Here is a 26,111-nt window from a genome sequence, read left to right as displayed (position 1 = left end):
CGAGAAGATCGTCTTTGACTTGAGTACCCTGCTTTCTTTACGCCAACTCCTGAATCTCAGGACGAGATTTTTTCGAGTGGGGGCGAGTTGTCACATCCCTAGTTCTGGTATGTCCTAGGCTTGCTTGTGCATCATGTTTAATCTTTCAAATAAATTTGAATTAGGGAAAGTTGCAAACCCTAGCACCAAAGTTTTTTTTCCAATAGGTTCAACTTTAAAATGGATTTTCAATGAACCCAAAATGCTCTTCAAAAATGTTCATGCTCTTTGGATAATGTTGGGAACAACAACCAGAGGTGATGCACATTTTTGCTACACATTTTGGATTTTGAATCAATGCATAAATATTTGATTTGGAGCTGTTTAAATTATATAAATATTTTAATGGCTCCAAAAATGTTGGGGATTGGTGAGGGCCTCTGGAATATTATATCTAGATGCCACAAATATTTTCAGCATTTATGGAAATGTTTTAACATTTCTTTTAGAGTCAAAACAAATGTCAGAAATAGAAAAAGAAAACAAAAAAGGGAATAGACTTACCTGGCGCTCACCTGGCAGCCCATCTGGCCGGCCCAGCCCACCAGGGGCAGGGAGGTCTTCTTCCTCCCGCCAGTCGGATTCACGGCGCGCGCCAGACGCGCGCCGGCACACGCCCGGCCACCTCCTGCTTCCCGTCGCTCCCTCGACGCTCTAGAGATGCCACGCGACCCCCTGGAGCCGTATGGATCCCCCACACCTCCTCTCCCCTTCTCTGTTTCACTCTCTCTCCCATAGCCGAACACCAAGGTCGCCGCCGATCGCTGCCACCGCGGCCACCGGCATGCCCTAGCCTCACGGACGTGCCCCAGAGCTCCGCCTCGCTGCCTGCTATGTCCTCAACGAGCCAGGCGACCCGGGAAGCTCTGCATCAATGCCATCTTCATCTTCTTCATCGCCGGCCGCCGGAGATCCTCCTCGTTGCTCCGCTCGCTCCGGGCTTTCCCCGAGCCCGCTGGCCTGCTCTGCGTGATCCCCGTGAGCTCCCAGTCTTTTTCCCTTAACCACGTCGTCATTTTCGTCCTGTAACCACTGCCCCGCGAGTAATCGGAGCCGCCGTCCGCCATGGCCGGCGAGCTTCGTGCCCCTGAGCCCCTTCGCTCCTGCTAGTTGCTCCGGTGGGCTCCTGTTGCCCATTAGGTGCTGCCTAGCACCCCCCGTTCGCTCGCCTCGCGCTGCAGCCGCAACCCCGCATCAACCGAGCTCCGGCCGTCGCCGCGAGCCCTGCTCCGCTGAGCTCCATCCACCCCACAGCCTCCCACCTGCTCCATTAGATGCGCGCGAGCGCCAGCCACCCTCAGCACCCATCTGCGCATCGAATGGACACCGGAGCAGCGTTTCCGGCGAGCGTCCGCCGCGGTTTTGGTCGTCGCGGGGAAATGTCACGCGGTGAAATTCGGAGTCCTGCCTAGCCTGCTACAGCCGGGTTCCCAGAGTCCTGTTAGCCCTGTGCTACAGCCCGGATTCATACGCCGTTGACCGACATGCTCGATGTTGATTCATGTATGCCTGTCCCTGTAAGTTAGTGCTACTCTGGGTTCACGACTAGTTATGTCGGCCGGGTTCTCTGTCATATGGATGCTAGTGACACTATCATATACGTGAGCCAAAAGGCGCAAACGGTCCCGGGCCAGGTAGGTGGCACCCGTGGGAATACCGCGCGTGAGGCCGCAAAGTGATATGAAGTGTTACATGCTAGATCGGTGTGACTTAGGATCGGGGTCCCGACACAAATATTTTATAGATTTCTTCTTCTAACACTTGAGCACAATTTTCCTTTCCATCATACTTACGAAAGATATTAAAAAGGTGAAGCGTATGAGACAAACTCAATTCCATTTTTAGTTTTCTTTTATAAACTAAACTAGTGATAAAAAAAGAAACTAAAAGACTCGATTGCAAAATCTAAAGATATACCTTCAAGCGCTAACCTCCCTGGCAACGGCGCCAGAAAAGAGCTTGATGTCTACAACACAACCTTCTTCTTGTAGACGTTGTTGGGCCTCCAAGTGTAGATGTTTGTAGGACAGTAGCAAATTTTCCTCAAGTGGATGACCTAAGGTTTATCAATCCGTAGGAGGCGTAGGATGAAGATGGTCTCTCTCAAGCAACCCTGCAACCAAATAACAAAGAGTCTCTTGTGTCCCCAACACACCCAATACAATGGTAAATTGTATAGGTGCACTAGTTCGGCGAAGAGATGGTGAAACAAGTGGTATATGGATGGTAGATAAAGGCATTTGTAATCTGAAATTATAAAAACAGCAAGGTAACTAATGGTAAAAGTGAGCGTAAACGGTATTGCAATGATAGTAAACAAGGCCTAGGGTGCATACTTTCGCTAGCGCAAGTTCCCTCAACAATAATAACATAATTGGATCATATAACTAGCCCTCAACATGCAACAAAGAGTCACTCCAAAGTCACTAATAGCGGAGAACGAATGAAGAGATTATGGTAGGGTACGAAACCACCTCAAAGTTATTCTTTCCAATCAATTCGTTGGGCTATTCCTATAAGTGTCACAAACAGCCCTAGAGTTCGTACTAGAATAACACCTTAAGACACAAATCAACCAAAACCCTAATGTCACCTAGATACTCCAATGTCACCTCAAGTATCCGTGGGTATGATTATACGATATGCATCACACAATCTCAGATTCATCTATTCAACCAACACAAAGGACCTCAAAGAGTGCCCCAAAGTTCCTACCGGAGAATCATGATGAAAACGTGTGCCAACCCCTATGCATAGGTTCATGGCCGGAACCCGCAAGTTGATCACCAAAACATACATCAAGTTAATCACGTGATATCCCATTGTCACCACAGATATCCACAGCAAGACATACATGAAGTGATTTCAAATCTTTAAAGACTCAATCCGATAAGATTACTTCAAAGGGGAAACTCAATTCATTTCAAGAGAGAAGAGGGGGAGGAGAAACATAAGATCCAACTATAATAGCAAAGCTCGCGATACATCAAGACCGTGCCAAATCAAGAACACGAGAGAGAGAGAGAGAGATGAAACACATAGCTACTGGTACATACCCTCAGCCCCGAGGGAGAACTACTCCCTCCTTATCATGGAGAGCACCGGGATGATGAAGATGGCCACCGGAGAAGGATTCCCCCTCCGGCAGGGCGCTAGAATGGGTCTAGATTGGTTTTCGGTGGCTACGAAGGCTTCTGGCGGCAGAACTCCCGATCTAATCTCTGTTCTGGAAGTTTTGCGATACGTAGGTATATATGGGTGCAGGGGGTACGTCGGAGGAGCTACGGGGGCCCCACGAGGTAGGGGGCGCGCCCTAAGGGGGGGGGGCGCCCCCACCCTCAAGAGCACCTCCCGTATCTCCTGACGTGGAGTCCAAGTCTATCCGGTGGCTTTTGTTCCAAAAATAACTTCTCCAGTTGATTTCGTTCCGTTTCGACTCCGTTTGATATTCCTTTTCTTCGAAACACTGAAATAGGCATAAAACAGCAAATCTGGGCTGGGCCTCCGGTTAATAGGTTAGTCCCAAAAATAATATAAAAGTGGAAAATAAAGCCCAATATTGCCCAAAATAGTAGATAATATAGCATGGAGCAATCAAAAATTATAGATACGTTGGAGACATATCAGGCATCCCCAAGCTTAATTCCTGCCCGTCCTCGAGTAGGTAAATGATAAAAAGAGAATTTTTGATGCGGAGTGCTACTTGGCATAACTTCAATGTGATTCTTCTTAATTGTGGTATGAATATTCAGATCCATAAGATTCAAGAAAAAGTTCATATTGACATAGAAATAATAATACTTCAAGCATACTAACTAAGCAATTATGTCTTCTCAAAATAACATGGCCAATGAAAGTTATCCCTACAAAATCATATAGTCTGGCTATGCTCCATCTTCACCACACAACATTTTAAATCATGCACAACCCCGATGACAAGCCAAGAAATTGTTTCATACTTTTGATGTTCTCAAACTTTTTCAATCTTCATGCAATACATGAGCGTGAGCCATGGACATAGTACTATAGGTGGAATAGAATGGTGGTTGTGGAGAAGACAAAAAGGGAGAAGATAGTCTCACATCAACTAGGCGTATCAACGGGCTATGGAGATGCCCATCAATAGATATAAATGTGAGTGAGTAGGGATTGCCATGCAACGGATGCACTAGAGCTATAAGTGTATGAAAGCTCAACAAAGAAACTAATGGGTGTGCATCCAACTCGCTTGATCACGAAGACCTAGGGCATTTTGAGGAAGCCCATCATTGGAATATACAAGCCAAGTTCTATAATGAAAGATTCCCACTAGTATATGAAAGTGACAACATAGGAGACTCTATCATGAAGATCATGGTGCTACTTTGAAGCACAAGTGTGGTAAAAGGATAGTAGCATTGTCCCTTCTCTCTTTTTCACTCATTTTTTATTTTTTATTCGGGCCTTTTCTCTTTTTTTATGGCCTCTTTTTTATTTGGGCTTCTTTGGCCTCTTTTCTTTCCTTTTTTTATTTGGGCTTCTTTGGCCTCTTTTATTTATTTATTTTCGTCCGGAGTCTCATCCCGACTTGTGGGGGAATCATAATATCCATCATCCTTTCCTCACTGGTACAATGCTCTAATAATGATGGTCATCACACTTTTATTTTTCTTACAACTCAAGAATTACAAATCGATACTTAGAACAAGATATGACTCTATATGAATGCCTCTGGCGGTGTACCGGGATGTGCAATGATGCATGAGTGACATGTATGAAAGAATTATGAATGGTGGCTTTGCCACAAATACGATGCCAACTACATGATCATGCAAAGCAATATGACAATGATGAAGCGTGTCATAATAAATGGAACGGTGGTAAGTTGCATGGCAATATATCTCGGAATGGCTATGGAAATGCCATAATAGGTAGGTATGGTGGCTGTTTTGAGGAAGGTATATGGTGGGTTTAAGGTACCGGTGAAAGTTGCGCGGTACTAGCGAGGCTACCAATGGTGGAAGGGTGAGAGTGCGTATAATCCATGGACTCAACTTTAGTCATAAAGAACTCATATACTTATTGCAAAAATCTACAAGTTATCAAAGCTAAGTATTACGCGCATGCTCCTAGGGGGATAGATTGGTAGGAAAAGACCATCGCTCGTCCCCGACCGCCACTCATAAGGAAGGCAATCAATAAATAAATCATGCTATGACTTCATCACATAACGGTTCACCATACGTGCATGCTACGGGAATCATAAACTTCAACACAAGTATTTCTCAAATTCACAACTACTCAACTAGCATGACTCTAATATTACCATCCTCATATCTCAAAACAATCATCAAGTATCAAACTTCTCTTAGTATCCAACACACTCATAAGAGAGTTTTATTATTAATCTTGCATACCAAGCATATTAGGATTTTAAGAAAATTACCATGCATTAAGACTCTCAAAATAATCTAAGTGAAGCATGAGATTTCATCTATTTATTCAAAATAAAACTACCACCAAGCTCTAAAAGATATAAGTGAAGCACTAGAGCAAATGACAAACTACTCCGAAAGATATAAGTGAAGATAAATGAGTAGTTGAATAATTATGCAACTATGTGAAGACTCTCTAACATTTAAGAATTTTAGATCTTGGTATTCTATTCAAATAGCAAGCAAAGCAAAATAAAATGAAATTCTAAGAATGGCAAACATCATGTGAAGAAGCAAAAACTTAGGATCAACCGAAACTAACCGATAGTTGTTGAAGAAGAAAGGTGGGATGCCAACCGGTGCATCCCCAAGCTTAGACGCTTGATACTTCTTGAAATAATATCTTGGGGTGCCTTCGGCATCCCCAAGCTTGAGCTTTCGTGTCTCCTTAATTCCTCTCATATCACGGTCTCCCTAAATCTCAAAAGCTTCATCCACACAAAACTCAATAAGGACTCGTGAGATAAGTTAGTATAAACCATTGCCAAAACCTTATCATACTCTACTGTAGCAAATCACTAAAATTATTATTCAACATTGCATACTAAATGCCTCTTCATATTTAATAGTCCTATCCTCAAATAGAATCATTAAAGAAGCAAACATATGCAAACAATGCAAACATAACAGCAATCTACCTAAACAGGATAGTCTGTAAAGAATGCTGCAACATCCATACTTCCCTAGCTCCAAAAATTATTAAATAAAATTCCCACTGTAGTAAATTTATCAGAGCTTAATATGAAAAAGGTTTCAACATTTTATCACATTCTGACTTTTCTAGGGAACTACTGGAACAGCGGTAAACTTTCTATTTTCAAACAGCAACATGTATACTTGTAACATAGGCATAGTAAAGGCTATCAATGCCACTTTTATTGAAATAAAAGATGCAAAACATTGTTCAGCAAGAAAATTCTAACCGAATAAATTGACTCTCCAAGAAAAACACATATCATGTGGCGAATAAAAATATAGCTCCAAGTAAAGTTACCGATGAACGAAGACGAAGGAGGGGATGCCTTCCGGGGCATCCCCAAGCTTAGGATCTTGGTTGTCCTTGAATATTACCTTGGGGTGCCTTGGGAATCCCCAAGCTTAGGCTCTTTCCACTCCTTATTCCATAGTCCATCGAATCCTTACCCAAAACTTGAAAACTTCACAACACAAAACTTAACAGAAAACTCGTAAGCTCCGTTAGTATAAGAAAATAAATCACCACTTCAAGGTACTGTAATGAACTCATTCTTTATTTATATTTGTGTTAAACTTACTGTATTCCAACTTGTCTATGGTTTATAAACTCTTTTACTAGCGATAGATTCATCAAAATAAGTAAACAACACATGAAAAACATAATCTGTCAAAAACAGAACAGTCTGTAGTAATCTGGATCAAACGTATACTTATACAACTCATAAAATTCTCAAATAAATATCTGGACCTGAGGCAATTATCTATTAATCATATGCAAAAAGAATTAACTAAATAGCACTCCCCAAATAAAAATGGCAGCAATTCTCGTGAGCGCTAAAGTTTCTGTTGTTTTACAGCATGATCAACAAGACTTTCCCCAAGTCTTCCCAAAGGTTCTACTTGGCACAAACACTAATTAAAAGCATAAAACCACATGTAAAAAGAGTCTATATGAATTATTTATTACTAAACAGGAGCAAAAAGCAAAGAACAAAAATAAAGTTGGGTTGCCTCCCAACAAGCGCTATCGTTTAATGCCCCTAGCTAGCCATGATGATTTCAATGATGCTCACATAAAAGATAAGAATTTAAACATAAAGAGAGCATCATGAAGAATATGACTAGCACATTTAAGTCTAACCCACTTCCTATGCATAGGGATTTTGTGAGAAAACAACTTATGGGAACAATAATCAACTAGCATAGGAAGGCAAAACAAGCATAACTTCAAGATTTTAAGCACATAGAGAGGAAATTTGATATTATTGCAAGTCCTACAAGCATATATTCCTCCCTCATAATAATTTTCATTAGCATCATGAATGAATTCAACAATATAACCAGCACCTAAAGCATTCTTTTCATGATCTACAAGCATAGAAAATTTACTACTCTCCACATAGGCAAAATTCTTCTCATTCGGAATAGTGGGAGAAAACTCAACAAAATAACTATCATGTGATTGAAAATTAAGATCAAGATGACAAGTTTCATGGTTATCATTATTCTTTAAAGCATACGTGTCATCACAATAATCATCGTAGATAGGAGGCATGCTTTCATCATAATAAATTTGCTCATCAAAACTTGGGGGACAAAAAATATCATCTTTATCAAACATAGCTTCCCCAAGCTTGTGGCTTTGCATATCATTAGCATAATAGTTATTAAAGGAATTAATACTAACAGCATTGCAATCATGCTCATCATTCAAATATTTAGTGCCAAATATTTTATAGATTTCTTCTTCTAGCACTTGAGCACAATTTTCCTTTCGATCATACTTACGAAAGATATTAAAAAGGTGAAGCGTATGAGACAAACTCAATTCCATTTTTTAGTTTTCTTTTATAAACTAAACTATTGATAAAACAAGAAACTAAAAGACTCGATTGCAAGATCTAAAGATATACCTTCAAGCGCTAACCTCCCCGGCAACGGCGCCAGAAAAAAGCTTGATGTCTACTACACAACCTTCTTCTTGTAGACGTTGTTGGGCCTCCAAGTGCAGAGGTTTGTAGGACAGTAGCAAATTTCCCTCAAGTGGATGACCTAAGGTTTATCAATCCGTAGGAGGCGTAGGATGAATATGGTCTCTGTCAAGCAACCCTGCAACAAAATAACAAAGAGTCTCTTGTGTCCCCAACACACCCAATACAATGGTAAATTATATAGGTGCACTAGTTCGGCGAAGAGATGGTGAAACAAGTGGTATATGGATGGTAGATAAAGGCATTTGTAATCTGAAATTATAAAAACTGCTAGGTAACTAATGGTAAAAGTGAGCGTAAACGGTATTGCAGTGATAGTAAACAAGGCCTAGGGTGCATACTTTCGCTAGTGCAAGTTCCCTCAACAATAGTAACATAATTGGATCATATAACTAGCCCTCAACATGCAACAAAGAGTCACTCCAAAGTCACTAATAGCGGAGAACGAACGAAGAGATTATGGTAGGGTACGAAACCACCTCAAAGTTATTCTTTCCAATCAATCCGTTGGGCTATTCCTATAAGTGTCACAAACAGCCCTAGAGTTTGTACTAGAATAACACCTTAAGACACAAATCAACCAAAACCCTAATGTCACCTAGATACTCCAATGTCACCCCAAGTATCCGTGGGTATGATTATACGATATGCATCACACAATCTCAGATTCATCTATTCAACCAACACAAAGGACCTCAAAGAGTGCCCCAAAGTTCCTACCGGAGAATCACGACGAAAACGTGTGCCAACCCCTATGCATAGGTTCATGGGCAGAACCCGCAAGTTGATCACCAAAACATACATCAAGTTAATCACATGATATCCCATTGTCACCACAGATATCCACGGCAAGACATACATGAAGTGTTCTCAAATCTTTAAAGACTCAATCCGATAAGATTACTTCGAAGGGGAAACTCAATTCATTACAAGAGAGAAGAGGGGGAGGAGAAACATAAGATCCAACTATAATAGCAAAGCTCGCGATACATCAAGATCGTGCCAAATCAAGAACACGAGAGAGAGAGATGAAACACATAGCTACTGGTACATACCCTCAGCCCCGAGGGAGAACTACTCCCTCCTCATCATGGAGAGCACCGGGATGATGAAGATGGCCACCGGAGAAGGATTCCCCCTCCGGCAGGGCACCCGAATGGGTCTAGATTGGTTTCCGGTGGCTACGGAGGCTTCTGGCGGCGGAACTCCCGATCTAATCTCTGTTCTAGAAGTTTTACGATACGTAGGTATATATGGGTGCAGGGGGTACGTCGGAGGAGCTACGGGGGCCCCACGAGGCAGGGGGCGTGCCCTAAGGGTGGGGGGCGCCCCCACCCTCACGAGCACCTCCCGTATCTCCTGACGTGGAGTCCAAGTCTATCCGGTGGCTTTCGTTCCAAAAGTAACTTCTCCAGTTGATTTCGTTCCGTTTCGACTCCGTTTGATATTCCTTTTCTTCGAAACACTGAAATAGGCATAAAACAGCAAATCTGGGCTGGGCCTCCGGTTAATAGGTTAGTCCCAAAAATAATATAAAAGTGGAAAATAAAGCCCAATATTGCCCAAAACAGTAGATAATATAGCATGGAGCAATCAAAAATTATAGATACGTTGGAGACGTATCAGGCATCCCCAAGCTTAATTCCTGCTTGTCCTCGAGTAGGTAAAGGGTAAAAAGAGAATTTTTGATGCGGAGTGCTACTTGGCATAATTTCAATGTGATTCTTCTTAATTGTGGTATGAATATTCAGATCCATAAGATTCAAGAAAAAAGTTCATATTGACATAGAAATAATAATACTTCAAGCATACTAACTAAGCAATTATGTCTTCTCAAAATAACATGGCCAATGAAAGTTATCCCTACAAAATCATATAGTCTGGCTATGCTCCATCTTCACCACACAACATATTTAAATCATGCACAACCCCGATGACAAGCCAAGCAATTGTTTCATACTTTTGATGTTCTCAAACTTTTTCAATCTTCATGCAATACATGAGCATGAGCCATGGACATAGCACTATAGGTGGAATAGAATGGTGGTTGTGGAGAAGACAAAAAGGGAGAAGATAGTCTCACATCAACTAGGCGTATCAACGGGCTATGGAGATGCCCATCAATAGATATCAATGTGAGTGAGTAGGGATTGCCATGCAATGGATGCACTAGAGCTATAAGTGTATGAAAGCTCAACAAAAGAAACTAGTGGGTGTGCATCCAACTTGCTTGATCACGAAGACCTAGGGCATTTTGAGGAAGCCCATCATTGGAATATACAAGCCAAGTTCTATAATGAAAGATTCCCACTAGTATATGAAAGTGACAACATAGAAGACTCTCTATCATGAAGATCACGGTGCTACTTTGAAGCACAAGTGTGGTAAAAGGATAGTAGCATTGTCCCTTCTCTCTTTTTCTCTCATTTTTTTATTTTTTATTTGGGCCTTTTCTCTTTTTTCGTGGCCTCTTTTTTTATTTGGGCTTCTTTGGCCTCTTTTCTTTCCCTTTTTTATTTGGGCTTCTTTGGCCTCTTTTATTTATTTATTTTCGTCCGGAGTCTCATCCCGACTTGTGGGGGGATCATAGTCTCCATCATCCTTTACTCACTGGGACAATGCTCTAATAATGATGATCATCACACTTTTATTTTTCTTACAACTCAAGAATTACAAATCGATACTTAGAATAAGATATGACTCTATATGAATGCCTCTGGCGGTGTACCGGGATGTGCAATGATGCATGAGTGACATGTATGAAAGATTTATGAACGGTGGCTTTGCCACAAATACGAGGTCAACTACATGATCATGCAAAGCAATATGACAATGATGAAGTGTGTCATAATAAATGGAACGGTGGAAAGTTGCATGGCAATATATCTCGGAATGGCTATGGAAATGCCATAATAGGTAGGTATGGTGGCTGTTTTGAGGAAGGTATATGGTGGGTTTAAGGTACCGGCGAAAGTTGCGAGGTACTAGCGAGGCTAGCAATAGTGGAAGGGTGAGAGTGCGTATAATCCATGGACTCAACATTAGTCATAGAGACCTCATATACTTATTGCAAAAATCTACAAGTTATCAAAGCTAAGTATTATGTGCATGCTCCTAGGGGGATAGATTGGTAGGAAAAGACCATCGCTCGTCCCCGACCGCCACTCATATGGAAGGCAATCAATAAATAAATCATGCTCCGACTTCATCACATAACGGTTCACCATACGTGCATGCTACGGGAGTCACAAACTTCAACAGAAGTATTTCTCAAATTCACAACTACTCAACTAGCATGACTCTAATATTACCATCCTCATATCTCAAAACAATCATCAAGTATCAAACTTCTCTTAGTATTCAACACACTCATAAGAGGGTTTTATTATTAATCTTGCATACCAAGCATATTAGGATTTTAAGCAAATTACCATGCATTAAGAGTCTCAAAATAATCTAAGTGATGCATGAGAGTTCATCTATTTATTCAAAATAAAACTACCACCATGCTCTAAAAGATATAAGTGAAGCACTAGAGCAAATGACAAACTACTCCGAAAGATATAAGTGAAGATCAATGAGTAGTTGAATAATTATGCAACTGTCAGGACCGGGTTTTTTTGGGATATTAATTTCCTGGAAAATGGCCCTTATGCTCACCAGCCCCAGGACTACTGTTAGCTGATGAGGCACCAACTTGATACAGAAATTCCAGGCAAAGTACAAGACATGTAGTACTGACCATTCTGGCCTATGAGTACAATAATTGGTTTCTAGTGGTTGATGGCGGAAGCGGTTTGTGGATCATCAGCGTCTATGGGACTCCATTTCCCACAGTAATAGCTGACCAGGGTAACTCGTATCTTCGCGAGGCTGCTATCTCCATTGCGTAGGTTCCGGGGCTGTCAGCGCAACGCTCCTCTCCATGCAAGAAATCTGGCCAACACAATAGCTAGGGACAAGCCAGTGAGTACTTTGAATGTACTCACAAACATTAAGAACACATGTATAATATAGCCACTGATAATCATGCTTTAAAATATTCTATGATCACTTCATCAGTTATGAAATAAGGTTCATGATGCACGCAAGTAGATCATTCAAATAGAACATGAGTAAACAATCAGGGTGTAGAAATGAAAGCACCGATCGGGTGTCTGAAGCGACGCCTCAAAAGGATAATAATATGAAGCATGCCTCAGTCGGGCGTCTGAGCGACACCACATAAAGGGCTTATATATAAAAAGATTAACAAGCATGCCATAGTCGGGTGTCTGTGCGACACCACATAGAGGGCTTATATATAAAAATAATCACAGTGAATATCCAGGAGGTAGAACCGTCCCAGGGATACTCAATAATTGAAATAACATAAATGGTTAGTCCATAATAATAATAATCATAATCATCATACGTCACAAGTCATGATCAATGTTCTGGTTTAGTAGTTTCTCCTCCGAAGACCGACACTAAGACCGACACTTGACCCATCCCAGACTGTAGTCCTTAACCATGGACACGGCTATTCGAATAGGTATAATATCTCTGCAGAGGGTGTACTCTTTACCCACGAGTAACGGATTCCTTTAGTCCATCGGGGCTAATTCCGTCTACGGTCTTTTAATTGAAAACACACCTAGCCGCACACACCAGCCAAACTCATCGGTGTTTGGAATCACCCTTGACACCTGTTAAGCAAAACTCTAAGTGGGGAGGCTACAACCTCGACTTAGCATGGGATCACAAAATTTATACCGCGCGCAAACTGGGGGAGCTACCCCCTTCGGCTACAACCGAAAACACCCATGCCCCCGGACCAGGTGGCATGCCTACCGGAGGCCTCCGGTATCTTCCACCATGGCCTCTCTGTATGGTGTGTGCTAGGAAAGGGGTTGACAACCTACTGAACCGCACCCTACCTGTGGCAGGGACAAGTGGTAGTACGAAACAAGTATGGGGGTTGCCGGAACAAGACTCGATCTATGGTCGACTCAGGAGGTTTAAGTATTTCCTGCATGGTTAGCTCAAGAATAATATTTCACATCCATCAGACACACTGACCACTCATCATACCTCCCCCTGCCCCCACCGTCCATAACCGTCTCGACGAGGGACAAGCTCGTGTCTACCCAAGATAGAGACTTTCCTGGATCCTTCCCGGTAGGCATGAGAGGCATATGTGTGATTGCTGTCACAAGCATATCCATTTCCAACAGCAAGCATTTTCTCTAGGCTCTCAATCCGTCTGATCATATCGTCACATAAAAATAACTAATGCTTCATGTTGAGGTGGTATTATAACCGTATCACACAATCCCCAAAATATTATGCCAGGGTTCAGAATGCTTGCCTTCAAGGTGTGGAGAGGCAGGGTGTATTCCAAAACTTCTGAAAGTTTTCTTGTCTCTCCAACAAATCCTATTTTAAATAAATTTTAATTAACACATACTTTAAAAACAGTACAAAAAAAGTTGTTTGGAAAATTTGGAAATAAATATGAAAATAAACTAGACAATATTTGGGGAACAACAGAAAAAGAATCAAGTCATTTGGATTTATATTTTAAAAGTTATAGCAAGTCAAAGTTTAGTCAAATTCTGTTTTTAAAATAAAACAGAAAAGAGAACGTTTCAAAAAAGAAATACGTTTCGGGCCAGGGAGACGTACTCGGGGATTTTACGCCTCCACTTCGCCAGCGTGGACTGGCTCGGGGTCGCTGACAGTGGGTCCAAGGGGGCCCACTGGTCAGGTTTGACCGGTCGCCCCGCCTCCTTCCTCCTCTGGCCGAAGAGAGGCGGGTGCTCCGACGATCAACGCCGGCGAGCGGCGGCTCCTTGCGGGCTCCGGAGGGAAGGAATGGATCCGCCATGCCAGGACGGTCCTCCCGGTGGTCGAGGGGTTGGTGGGGGCGAAGGGAGTCGCCGGTGGTGAGCTTCGCACGACCGGTGGCTTCGGGAGGTTTGGGGCTCTGAGCTACGGCGGCTCCCGAGCGGGCTTGAGGTGTTGGGCGGCTCTGCAGGGTCAAGGGGAGTCGAGCGGTGGCACTAGATGGACGGGAGGGGCTCGGGTTGCGACTGAATGGACCGGAGGGCGGCGGCGGCTATATTGGCCGGAGACGGGGAAGAAGACCTTCACTGGTCGATTGGTTGCTACGGGGGTGCTAGGGGGGTGGCTTGAGGTCGCCTGTGGTTTCGGAGAGGCTCGGGACTCCTTAAATAGGCGGTCGGGGTCGGTTCCGACGATGGCCGAGGATAAGAACGCCGACGACCGTCATTCTGTAGCTAGGGCGACGTGGCGGCGACGAGGGCTTGTGGACAAGATAGCGGATGAGCTTGAGCTGCTAAAGGGGGCAACTGGCGAGCGCTGGTGGCTCGGGCGGCGCCGTCCACGGCAGAGGCTGCTGTGGCCGCACGCTAGCCACCGTTGCCGACCTGACGGCGGCGCAGTAGGGCGCCAGGGGCGGCTCTGCGGCGAGGGAGGCGGCGGGAACGTCGACTGGGAGAGGGGAAGGGCCAGAACGGGCGCGGGGGTGGCGGCACGGGACGCGGCGGCTCGGTGCACGTGCGTGCAAAACGTGCGCTCTGGGCGTGCCCAGAGCACGCATGCTAGCTGCTCGACAGAATGCCAATGCATGCCACAGAGCTTGGGTGAGGATGGCAATTAGCAGACCTAGGTTAGGAGTAGCTAGTAGCTTAGTGGACAAGGTTGCTGGGTCAGTGGTTCGAGTTCATATAGCAAATTAAAACCATGCCAATTCTGGCTATGCACACAGGGTGTTTGGCAAAATGCCAAAGGCATCTAGGAAACTCTTGGGGTGGCCCAAATTTCCAGGCCATAGTCTCTTTGGATGGATAAGGGGGTGGTGAAGTTAGTTTGCCAAAAGCTCAAACTTGTCAGTGTAAGTTTTGCAAAACTTCAGTTCTGGGCAGAAGGTAAATGGCATTGTTTCAGGAACCAAAAATGCTCCAATGAGTCCAACCTCCTGGACTTAAGGGTTTGGTATGGGGTACTACAAGCAGGAGAAAGCTCATGGTCACTAGGGCAAAATTTAATCGGGATGCAGTACAAATCACCAAGTTGGACCAGAATGAAAAGGAGGTTGATTCGCTCAAATTTTTCAAAGAACATCATTGGGTTTTTGCATAAAGTTGAGTAAAATACTCCTATTAACATCCCACAATTTTGGTGGAGGCTAGAAAGAAATATTTAAAGGGGTTGTAGTGCAAAACTGCCATCTGGACCAGTTTTGAAAACTTGGTGTAGAGCTCAAAATATCCCATGAATAAAAGATGTTTTTCATAAAAGTGATTTAAAAACATCACATGACATCTCCAAATTTTGGTGAAGATTTTAAATAAATTTATCAAGTGGTTGTAGTTCAAAAAGAGCTCCAAAACTAATGGAAAAATCATTTTAAGGAATAAAGCTCGGAGAAAAATAATTATGCAAACAAATTCTACTGATAATAGAAATGTTTTTCTTGAAAGGGCAAACAAGTCCAATAATATATTTGGAAAGTTTTTCACTTGAGGTAAAAACTCCAAAATAATAAGGTAAAGAAAGGCCCTGAAACCAAAAGAAAAACCAGAAAATAAAAGTTTAAATTTCCTGGCAGAATTTTAATTTATAAAACAAGGTTAAAATTTTGGGATGTCACAACACTACCCCCCTTAAGAAAAAAAATCTCGTCCTTGAGATTTGCTAAGAGTCATTTTGAAAATATTGCTCCTATCAGCTGAAACCAAATAGATTACTCATAGCACATACTTGGGTACATCGCATAAGTTGCAACACATAAATAAACATAGCTATGACGTTTACATTGAAAATGGTAAAAGGACAGGATCCCGAGAGAACGTCTCTGGTACTGGGGCACACTCTTCTTCTATCGGGGGATGCGGATTGATCAGTCGATGAATGCGTCTCTCTTGGTCGGGCCTCAGAGGTCTGCCGATGGCGATCTGAGGATTTAAATCAGTGAGGCTCTGGAGATAACCCATTACTCGCTGGGTCAAACGTTCTTGAGCGATGACATACTGGACAAGGTTGGCCAGTACTGGGTCTCTCTCAATTCGTTCACTGGGAAAAGATGTCAGTTCCCCAGGTGCTGCACGGCTCGGAAAGTAGTAATACCCTCATTCGCTGGCATAGGGCACCGCGAATCGAAGGCGAACAAGCGCTTCGTGTGCAGCCGCTTCTATGGCCATCTGCGGAGTCGGCATAGATTTCCCCAGGAAGGAGACTTCCGCTGGGTCTTGGTTTGAGTTTACGGGAGGGATGTGCACTACTGCCCAATATTTCAAGGTGGATGAGGTGATCCTCGACTTGAGCAGCTCGTACTGGGGTGGCTGGGTAGAACCCATGGTACTGCAGGTAAAGTCCCACAATATTTTAACAAAACTACCCGGGGTTGCATCTGGGGTTCTCAGATAAATGCTAGGGCTCGGCATGGCAAGAAATGGTTGTGAGGGTTGTGCACAAGATGAGGGGCACTCGGCAAGGTCACGAGGTGGCCTTTTATATAGCCTCTAGGCTGGGTTATTTACCGCGGTGAGGGGCACTAGTTTGCTGGTTCTACTCTCATGGGGGCCGGGGTCAAAGCCACAGATACACACATCTCACAAAAGTGACGTGTTACTGTGGGTGCCGTCGGGGTTGGTCTTTGGTAGCTACGCCCGGTATAAAAAGGCAACCGCGCATCAACATACTTATGCACAGTTACTATAAATAGGGCGCACAAGCAGACAACATTGTGGCGATACAAAATCACACAATTACAGGGTGTGGACATACTGAGACTCGGTACTACTCGAGTGACTTAGTCTACCTCGTTTATATCTAAGCGGGTGGGCCTTGTGGATGCCGAGGCTTCTCCATTGGCCTCACCGTCGGGGTTAGCTGGAGGGGGTTGAGGAACAGCAGGGTCGGGGTAGCGATGGTGAACATCGCGGGGATTGTTGGCCACAATCCCGTTGGAGTGTGTTCCCAAAAGGCGACGAAGCACTTCTGGGGGTCATCAAAGCACCTTGGCTGATGGCTGGGGCTGACCTCAAGGTCTCGATCGGTTGTCCGAACAGCACGATAGGGTTGTCGGCGTCGGGCTCATCTTCTCTTCTTGCTGGGTTCGGCGGATTAGTTCTCCACGAGCTGCGATCAGATCAAGGGTGATTTGATCGAACAGTCCCTCTAGTGCACTTACATAGCGCACCAGATGCAATAATGCAGGATCCGTCTCGTGATCTCCGTTGGCAACTTGTGGAGGTCTACCATACCCGTCATAGCTGGGGTAGTAGTAGAAGGAGCGACAGTTAACTCTGGGCTACAAGTGCCAGAGTTGAACTATAGCTTCTCGGGCAGCTAGTTGGATGGCTTGTGGCTCAAAGGAAGTTGTCCTTCCGGTGAACCTGTAGGGGCGTTCTGGCGATATACCCCTACCATAGACGTGCATAGTGGCCCAAAATTGACGGCTCTCACCGCTCATGGACCCTTGGTACACAACATATTCTGGGGGCTCTTCTAAGGCAAAGGCACGGCGGGTGAGGTTCGCTAGCACGGTCACAAAACCTCCAAGGTTGGTTGTTATCGTCTCATTGTGAACAACGGGGCCGGGATTTATAGCTCGGTTTGGGGGTAGAGGCTGTGCTGTGCTGGGTTGAGGCTAGCGTGCCCTCTTTATAAAAAAAGGGGACGGAGTCTTCCTTCGCACGCTTGCGAAAAGACTATTTAGGGGTCGGTCACTGGCGCATGATCGACAGGCTAGGCCGATAGGTTGGGCACCGACTGCCAAAAGGTGTCGGGTCACTGTGTGGCTATCTTGCATGAGAAGCTTGGCCGGGGTTTGGTTAAGGTCTGGTGGGTTGGTTTACCTAGGTTTTTCGACCTGGCTAAGATATGATTAGCCAATGGTTAGCCTGGCTCTGATACCAAGTTTGTCAGGACCGGTTTTTTTGGGATATTAATTTCCCGGAAAATGGCCCTTATGCTCACCAGCCCCAGGATTACTGTTAGCTGATGAGGCACCAACTTGATACAGAAATTCCAAGCAAAGTACAAGACATGTTGTACAAGACCATTCTGGCCTATGAGTACAATAATTGGTTTCGAGTGGTTGATGGCGGAAGCGGTTTGTGGATCATCAGCGTCTATGGGACTCCATTTCCCATAGGAACAGCTGACCAGGGTAACTCGTATCTTCGCAAGGCTGCTATCTCCATTGTGTAGGTTCCGGGGCTGTCAGCGCAACGCTCCTCTCCATGCAAGAAATCTGGCCAAGACAATAGCCAGGGACAAGCCAGTGAGTACTTTGAATGTACTCGCAAACATTAAGAACACATGTATAATATAGCCACTAATAATCATGCTTTAAAATATTCTATGATCACTTCGTCAGTTATGAAATAAGGTTCATGATGCACGCAAGTAGATCATTCAAATAGAACATGAGTAAACAATCAGGGTGTAGAAATGCAAAGCACCGATCGGGTGTCTGAAGCGACGCCTCGAAAGGATAATAATATGAAGCATGCCTCAGTCGGGCGTCTGAGCGACACCACATAAAGGGCTTATATATAAAAAGATTAACAAGCATGCCACAGTCGGGCGTCTGTGCGACACCACATAAAGGGCTTATATATAAAAATAATCACAGTGAATATCCAGGAGGTAGAACCGTCCCAGGGATACTCAATAATTCAAATAAAATAAATGGTTAGTCCATAATAATAATAATCATAATCATCATACGTCACAAGTCATGATCAATGTTCTGGTTTAGTAGTTTCTCCTCCGAAGACCGACACTTGACCCATCCCAGACTGTAGTCCTTAACCATGGACACGGCTATTCGAATAGGTATAATATCTCTGCAGAGGGTGTACTCTTTACCCACGAGTAACGGATTCCTTTAGTCCATCGGGGCTAATTCCGTCTACGGTCTTTTAATTGAAAACACAACTAACCGCACACACGAGTCAAACTCACCGGTGTCTGGAATCACCCTTGACACCTGTTAAGCAAAACTCTAAGTGGGGAGGCTACAACCTCGACTTAGCATGGGATCAAAAAATTTATACCGCGCGCAAATTGGGGGAGCTACCCCCTTCGGCTACAACCGAAAACACCCATGCCCCCGGACCAGGTGGCATGCCTACCAGAGGCCTCCGGTATCTTCCACCATGGCCTCTATGTACGGTGTGTGCTAGGAAAGGGGTTGACAACCTACCGAACCGCACCCTACCTGTGGCAGGGACAAGTGGTAGTACGAAACAAGTATGGGGGTTGCCGGAACAAGACTCGATCTATGGTCGACTCAGGAGGTTTAAGTATTTCCTGCATGGTTAGCTCAAGAATAATATCTCACATCCATCAGACACACCCACCACTCATCATACCTCCCCCTGCCCCCACCGGTCATAACCGTCTCGACGAGGGACAAGCTCGTGTCTACCCAAGACAGAGACTTTCTCGGATCCTTCTTGGTAGGCATGAGAGGCATATGAGTGTGATTGCTGTGACAAGCATATCCATTTCCAATAGCAAGCATTTTTGCTAGGCTCTCAATGCGTATGATCATATCGTCACATAAAAATAACTAATGCTTCATGTCGAGGTGGTATTATAACCGTATCATACAATCCCCAAAATATTATGCCAGGGTTCAGAATGCTTGCCTTCAAGGTGTGGAGAGGCAGGGTGTATTCCAAAACTTTTGAAAGTTTTCTTCTCTCTCCAACAAATCCTATTTTAAATAAATTTTAATTAACACATACTTTAAAAACAGTACAAAAAAAGTTGTTTGGGAAATTTTGAAATAAATATGAAAATAAACTAGACAATATTTGGGGAACAATAGAAAAAAAGAATCAAGTCAATTGGATTTATATTTTAAATGTTATAGCCAGTCAAAGTTTAGTCAAATTCTGTTTTTAAAATAAAATAGAAAAGAGAACGTTTCAAAAAAGAAATACGCTTTCGGGCCAGGGGAGACGTACTCGGGGATTTTATGCCTCCACTTCGCCAGCGTGGACTGGCTCGGGGTTGCTGACAGTGGGTCCAAGGGGGCCCACTGGTCAGGTTTGACCGGCCGCCCCGCCTCCTTCCTCCTCTGGCCGAACAGAGGCGGGTGCTCCGACGATCAACGCCGGCGAGCGGCGGCTCCTTGCGGGCTCCGGAGGGAAGGAATGGATCCGCCATGCCAGGACGGTCCACCCGGTGGTCGAGGGGTTGGTGGGGCGAAGGGAGTCGCCGATGGTGAGCTTCGCAGCGGCCGGTGGCTTCGGGAGGTTTGGGGCTCTGAGCTACGGCGGCTCCTGAGCAGGCTTGAGGTGTTGGGCGGCTCCGCAGAGTCAAGGGTAGTCGAGCGGTGGCGCTAGATGGACGGGAGGGGCTCGGGTTGCGACTGAATGGAACGGAGGGCGGCGGCGACTGTATTGGGCGGAGACAGGGAAGAAGACCTTCACTGGTCGATTGGCTGCTACGGGGGTGCTAGGGGGGTGGCTTGAGGTCGCCTGTGGTTTCGTAGAGGCTCGGGGCTCCTTAAATAGGCGGTCGGGGTCGGTTGCGATGATGGCCGAGGATAAGAACGCCGGCGACCGTCATTCTGTAGCTAGGGCGACGTGGCGGCAACGAGGGCTTGCGGACAAGATAGCGGATGAGCTTGAGCTGCTAAAGGGGCAGCTGGCGAGCGTTGGTGGCTCGGGCGGCGCCGTCCACGGCAGAGGCTGTTGTGGCCGCCCGCTAGCCGCCGTTGCCGACCTGACAACGGCGCTGTAGGGCGCCAGGGGCGGCTCTGCGGCGAGGGATGGGGCAGGCGCGTCGACTGGGAGAGGGGAAGGGCCGGAACGGGCGCGGGGGTGGCGGCACGGGACGCGGCGGCTCGGTGCACGTGCGTGCAAAACGTGCGCTCTGGGCGTGCCCAGAGCACGCATGCTAGCTGCTCGACAGAATGCCAATGCATGCCATAGAGCTTGGGTGAGGCTGGCAATTAGCAGACCTAGGTTAGGAGTAGCTAGTAGCTTAGTGGACAAGGTTGCTGGGTCAGTGGTTCGAGTTCATATAGCAAATTAAAACCATGCCAATTCTGGCTATGCACACAGGGTGTTTGGCAAAATGCCAAAGGCATCTAGGAAACTCTTGGGGTGGCCCAAATTTCCAGGCCATAGTCTCTTTGGATGGATAAGGGGGTGGTGAAGTTAGTTTGCCAAAAGCTCAAACTTGTCAGTGTAAGTTTTGCAAAACTTCAGTTCTGGGCAGAAGGTAAATGGCATTGTTTCAGGAACCAAAAATGCTCCAATGAGTCCAACCTCCTGGACTTAAGGGTTTGGTATGGGGTACTACAAGCAGGAGAAAGCTCATGGTCACTAGGGCAAAATTTAATCGGGATGCAGTACAAATCACCAAGTTGGACTAGAATGAAAAGGAGGTTGATTCACTCAAATTTTTCAAAGAACATCATTGGGTTTTTGCATAAAGTTGAGTAAAATACTCCTATTAACATCCCACAATTTTGGTGGAGGCTAGAAAGAAATATTTAAAGGGGTTGTAGTGCAAAACTGCCATCTGGACCAGTTTTGAAAACTTGGTGTAGAGCTCAAAATATCCCATGAATAAAAGATGTTTTTTCATAAAAGTGATTTAAAAACATCACATGACATCTCCAAATTTTGGTGAAGATTTTAAATAAATTTATCAAGTGGTTGTAGTTCAAAAAGAGCTCCAAAACTAATGGAAAAATCATTTTAAGGAATAAAGCTCAGAGAAAAATAATTATGCAAACAAATTCTACTGATAATAGAAATGTTTTTTCTTGAAAGGGCAAAACAGTCCAATAATATATTTGGAAAGTTTTTCATTTGAGGTAAAAACTCCAAAATAATAATGTAAAGAAAGGCCCTGAAACCAAAAGAAAAACCAGAAAATAAAAGTTTAAATTTCCTGGCAGAATTTTAATTTATAAAACAAGGTTAAAATTTTGGGGTGTCACAGCAACTATGTGAAGACTCTCTAACATTTAAGAATTTTAGATCTTGGTATTTTATTCAAACAGCTAGCAAAGCAAAATAAAATGACATTCTAAGAATGGCAAACATCATGTGAAGAAGCAAAATCTTAGGATCAACCGAAACTAACCGATAGTTGTTGAACAAGAAAGGTGGGATGCCAACCGGCGCATCCCCAAGCTTAGACACTTGATACTTCTTGAAATATTATCTTGGGGTGCCTTGGGCATCCCCAATCTTGAGCTTTTGTGTCTCCTTAATTCCTCCCATATCATGATCTCCCTAAATCTCAAAAGCTTCATCCACACAAAACTCAACAAGGACTCGTGAGATAAGTTAGTATAAACCATTGCCAAAACCTTATCATACTCTACTGTACGAAATCACTAAAATTATTATTCTACATCGCATACTAAATTCCTCTGGATATTTAATAGTCCTATCCTCAAATAGAATCATTAAAGAAGCAAACATATGCAAACAATGCAAACATAACAGCAATCTACCTAAACAGGATAGTCTGTAAAGAATGCTGCAACATCCATAATTCCCTAGCTCCAAAAATTATGAAATAAAATTCCCACAGTAGTAAATTTATCAGAGATTAATATGCAAAAGGTTTCAACATTTTATCACATTCTGACTTTTCTAGGGAATTATTGCAACAGCGGTAAACTTTCTGTTTTCAAACAGCAACATGTATACTTGTAACATAGGCATAGTAAAGGCTATCAATGCCACTTTTATTGAAATAAAAGATGCAAAACATTGTTCAGCAAGAAAATTCTAACAAAATAAATTGACGCTCCAAGAAAAACACATATCATGTGGCGAATAAAAATATAGCTCCAAGTAAAGTTACCGATGAACGAAGACGAAGGAGGGGATGCCTTCCGGGGCATCCCCAAGCTTAGGATCTTGGTTGTCCTTGAATATTACCTTGGGGTGCCTTGGTCATCCCCAAGCTTAGGCTCTTGCCACTCCTTATTCCATAGTCCATCGAATCCTTACCCAAAACCTGAAAACTTCACAACACAAAACTTAACAGAAAACTCGTAAGCTCTGTTAGTATAAGAAAATAAATCACCACTTCAAGGTACTGTAATGAACTCATTATTTATTTATATTTGTGTTAAACTTACTGTATTCCAACATCTCTATGGTTTATAAACTCTTTTACTAGCCATAGATTCATCAAAATAAGTAAACAACACATGAAAAACAGAATCTGTCAAAAACAGAACAGTCTGTAGTAATCTGGATCAAACGTATACTTCTAGAACTCATAAAATTCTCAAATAAATAGCTGGACCTGAGAAATTTAGCTATTAATCATCTGCAAAAATAATTAACTAAATAGCACTCTCCAAATAAAAATGGCAGCAATTCTCTTGAGCGCTAAAGTTTCTGTTGTTTTACAGCATGATCAACAAGACTTTCCCCAAGTCTTCCCAAAGGTTCTACTTGGCACAAACACTAATTAAAAACATAAAACCACATCTAAACAGAGTCTATATGAATTATTTACTACTAAACAGGAGCAAAAAGCAAATAACAAAAATAAAGTTGGGTTGCCTCCCAACAAGCGCTATCGTTTAATGCCCCTAGCTAGGCATGATGATTTCAATGATGCTCACATAAAAGATAAGAATTGAAACATAAAGAGAGCATCATGAAGAATATGACTAGCACATTTAAGTCTAACCCACTTCCTATGCATAGGGATTTTGTGAGAAAACAACTTATGGGAACAATAATCAACTACCATAGGAAGGCAAAACAAGCATAACTTCAAGATTTTAAGCACATAGAGAGGAAATTTGATATTATTGCAATTCCTACAAGCATATATTCCTCCGTCATAATAATTTTCAGTAGCATCATGAATGAATTCAACAATATAACCAGCACCTAAAGCATTCTTTTCATGAATAGAAAATTTACTACTCTCCACATAGGCAAAATTCTTCTCATTCGGAATAGTGGGAGCAAACTCAACAAAATAACTATCATGTGATTGAAAATTAAGATCAAGATGACAAGTTTCATGGTTATCATTATTCTTTAAAGCATACGTGTCATCACAATAATCATCATAGATAGGAGGCATGCTTTCATCATAATAAATTTGCTCATCAAAACTTGGGGGACAAAAAATATCATCTTTATCAAACATAGCTTCCCCAAGCTTGTGGCTTTGCATATCATTAGCATCATAGATATTCAAGGAATTAATACTAACACCATTGCAATCATGCTCATCATTCAAATATTTAGTGCCAAATATTTTATAGATTTCTTCTTCTAGCACTTGAGCACAATTTTCCTTTCCATCATACTTACGAAAGATATTAAAAAGGTGAAGCGTATGAGACAAACTCAATTCCATTTTTTAGTTTTCTTTTATAAACTAAACTAGTGATAAAACAAGAAACTAAAAGACTCGATTGCAAGATCTAAAGATATACCTTCAAGCGCTAACCTCCCCGGCAACGGCGCCAGAAAAGAGCTTGATGTCTACTACACAACCTTCTTCTTGTAGACGTTGTTGGGCCTCCAAGTGCAGAGGTTTGTAGGACAGTAGCAAATTTCCCTCAAGTGGATGACCTAAGGTTTGTCAATCCGTAGGAGGCGTAGGATGAAGATGGTCTCTGTCAAGCAACCCTGCAATAAAATAACAAAGAGTCTCTTGTGTCCCCAACACACCCAATACAATGGTAAATTGTATAGGTGCACTAGTTCGGCGAAGAGATGGTGAAACAAGTGGTATATGATGGTAGATAAAGGCATTTGTAATCTGAAATTATAAAAACAGCAAGGTAACTAATGGTAAAAGTGAGCGTAAACGGTATTGCAATGATAGTAAACAAGGCCTAGGGTGCATGCTTTCGCTAGTGCAAGTTCCCTCAACAATAATAACATAACTGGATCATATAACTAGCCCTCAACATGCAACAAAGAGTCACTCCAAAGTCACTAATAGCAGAGAACGAACGAAGAGATTATGGTAGGGTACGAAACCACCTCAAAGTTATTCTTTCCAATCAATCCGTTGGGCTATTCCTATAAGTGTCACCAACAGCTCTAGAGTTCGTACTAGAATAACACCTTAAGACACAAATTAACCAAAACCCTAATGTCACCTAGATACTCCAATGTCACCTCAAGTATCCGTGGGTATGATTATACGATATGCATCACACAATCTCAGATTCATCTATTCAACCAACACAAAGGACATCAAAGAGTGCCCCAAAGTTCCTACCGGAGAATCACGATGAAAACATGTGCCAACCCCTATGCATAGGTTCATGGGCGGAACCCGCAAGTTGATCACCAAAGCATACATCAAGTTAATCACGTGATATCCCATTGTCACCACAGATATCCATGGCAAGACATACATGAAGTGTTCTCAAATCTTTAAAGACTCAATCAGGATAAGATTACTTCAAAGGGGAAACTCAATTCATTACAAGAGAAAAGAGGGGGAGGAGAAACATAAAATCCAACTATAATAGCAAAGCTCACGATACATCAAGATCGTGCCAAATCAAGAACACGAGAGAGAGGGAGAGAGATCAAACACATAGCTACTGGTACATACCCTCAGCCCCGAGGGAGAACTACTCCCTCCTCGTCATGGAGAGCACCGGGATGATGAAGATGGCCATCGAAGAAGGATTCCCCCTCCGACAGGGCGCCAGAATGGGTCTAGATTCGTTTTCGGTGGCTACGGAGGCTTCTGGCAGCGGAACTCACGATCTAATCTCTGTTCTGGAAGTTTTACGATACGTAGGTATATATGGGTGCAGGGGGTACGTCGGAGGAGCTACGGGGGCCCCATGAGGCAGGGGGCGCGCCCTAAGGGGGGCGGCCCCCACCCTCATGAGCACCTCCCATATCTCCTGACG

Source organism: Triticum aestivum, chromosome 7A (assembly GCF_018294505.1).
Source record: "Triticum aestivum cultivar Chinese Spring chromosome 7A, IWGSC CS RefSeq v2.1, whole genome shotgun sequence".
In the NCBI taxonomy this organism is placed as follows: domain Eukaryota; kingdom Viridiplantae; phylum Streptophyta; class Magnoliopsida; order Poales; family Poaceae; genus Triticum; species Triticum aestivum.
Note: the sequence above shows the minus strand (reverse complement) of the source record.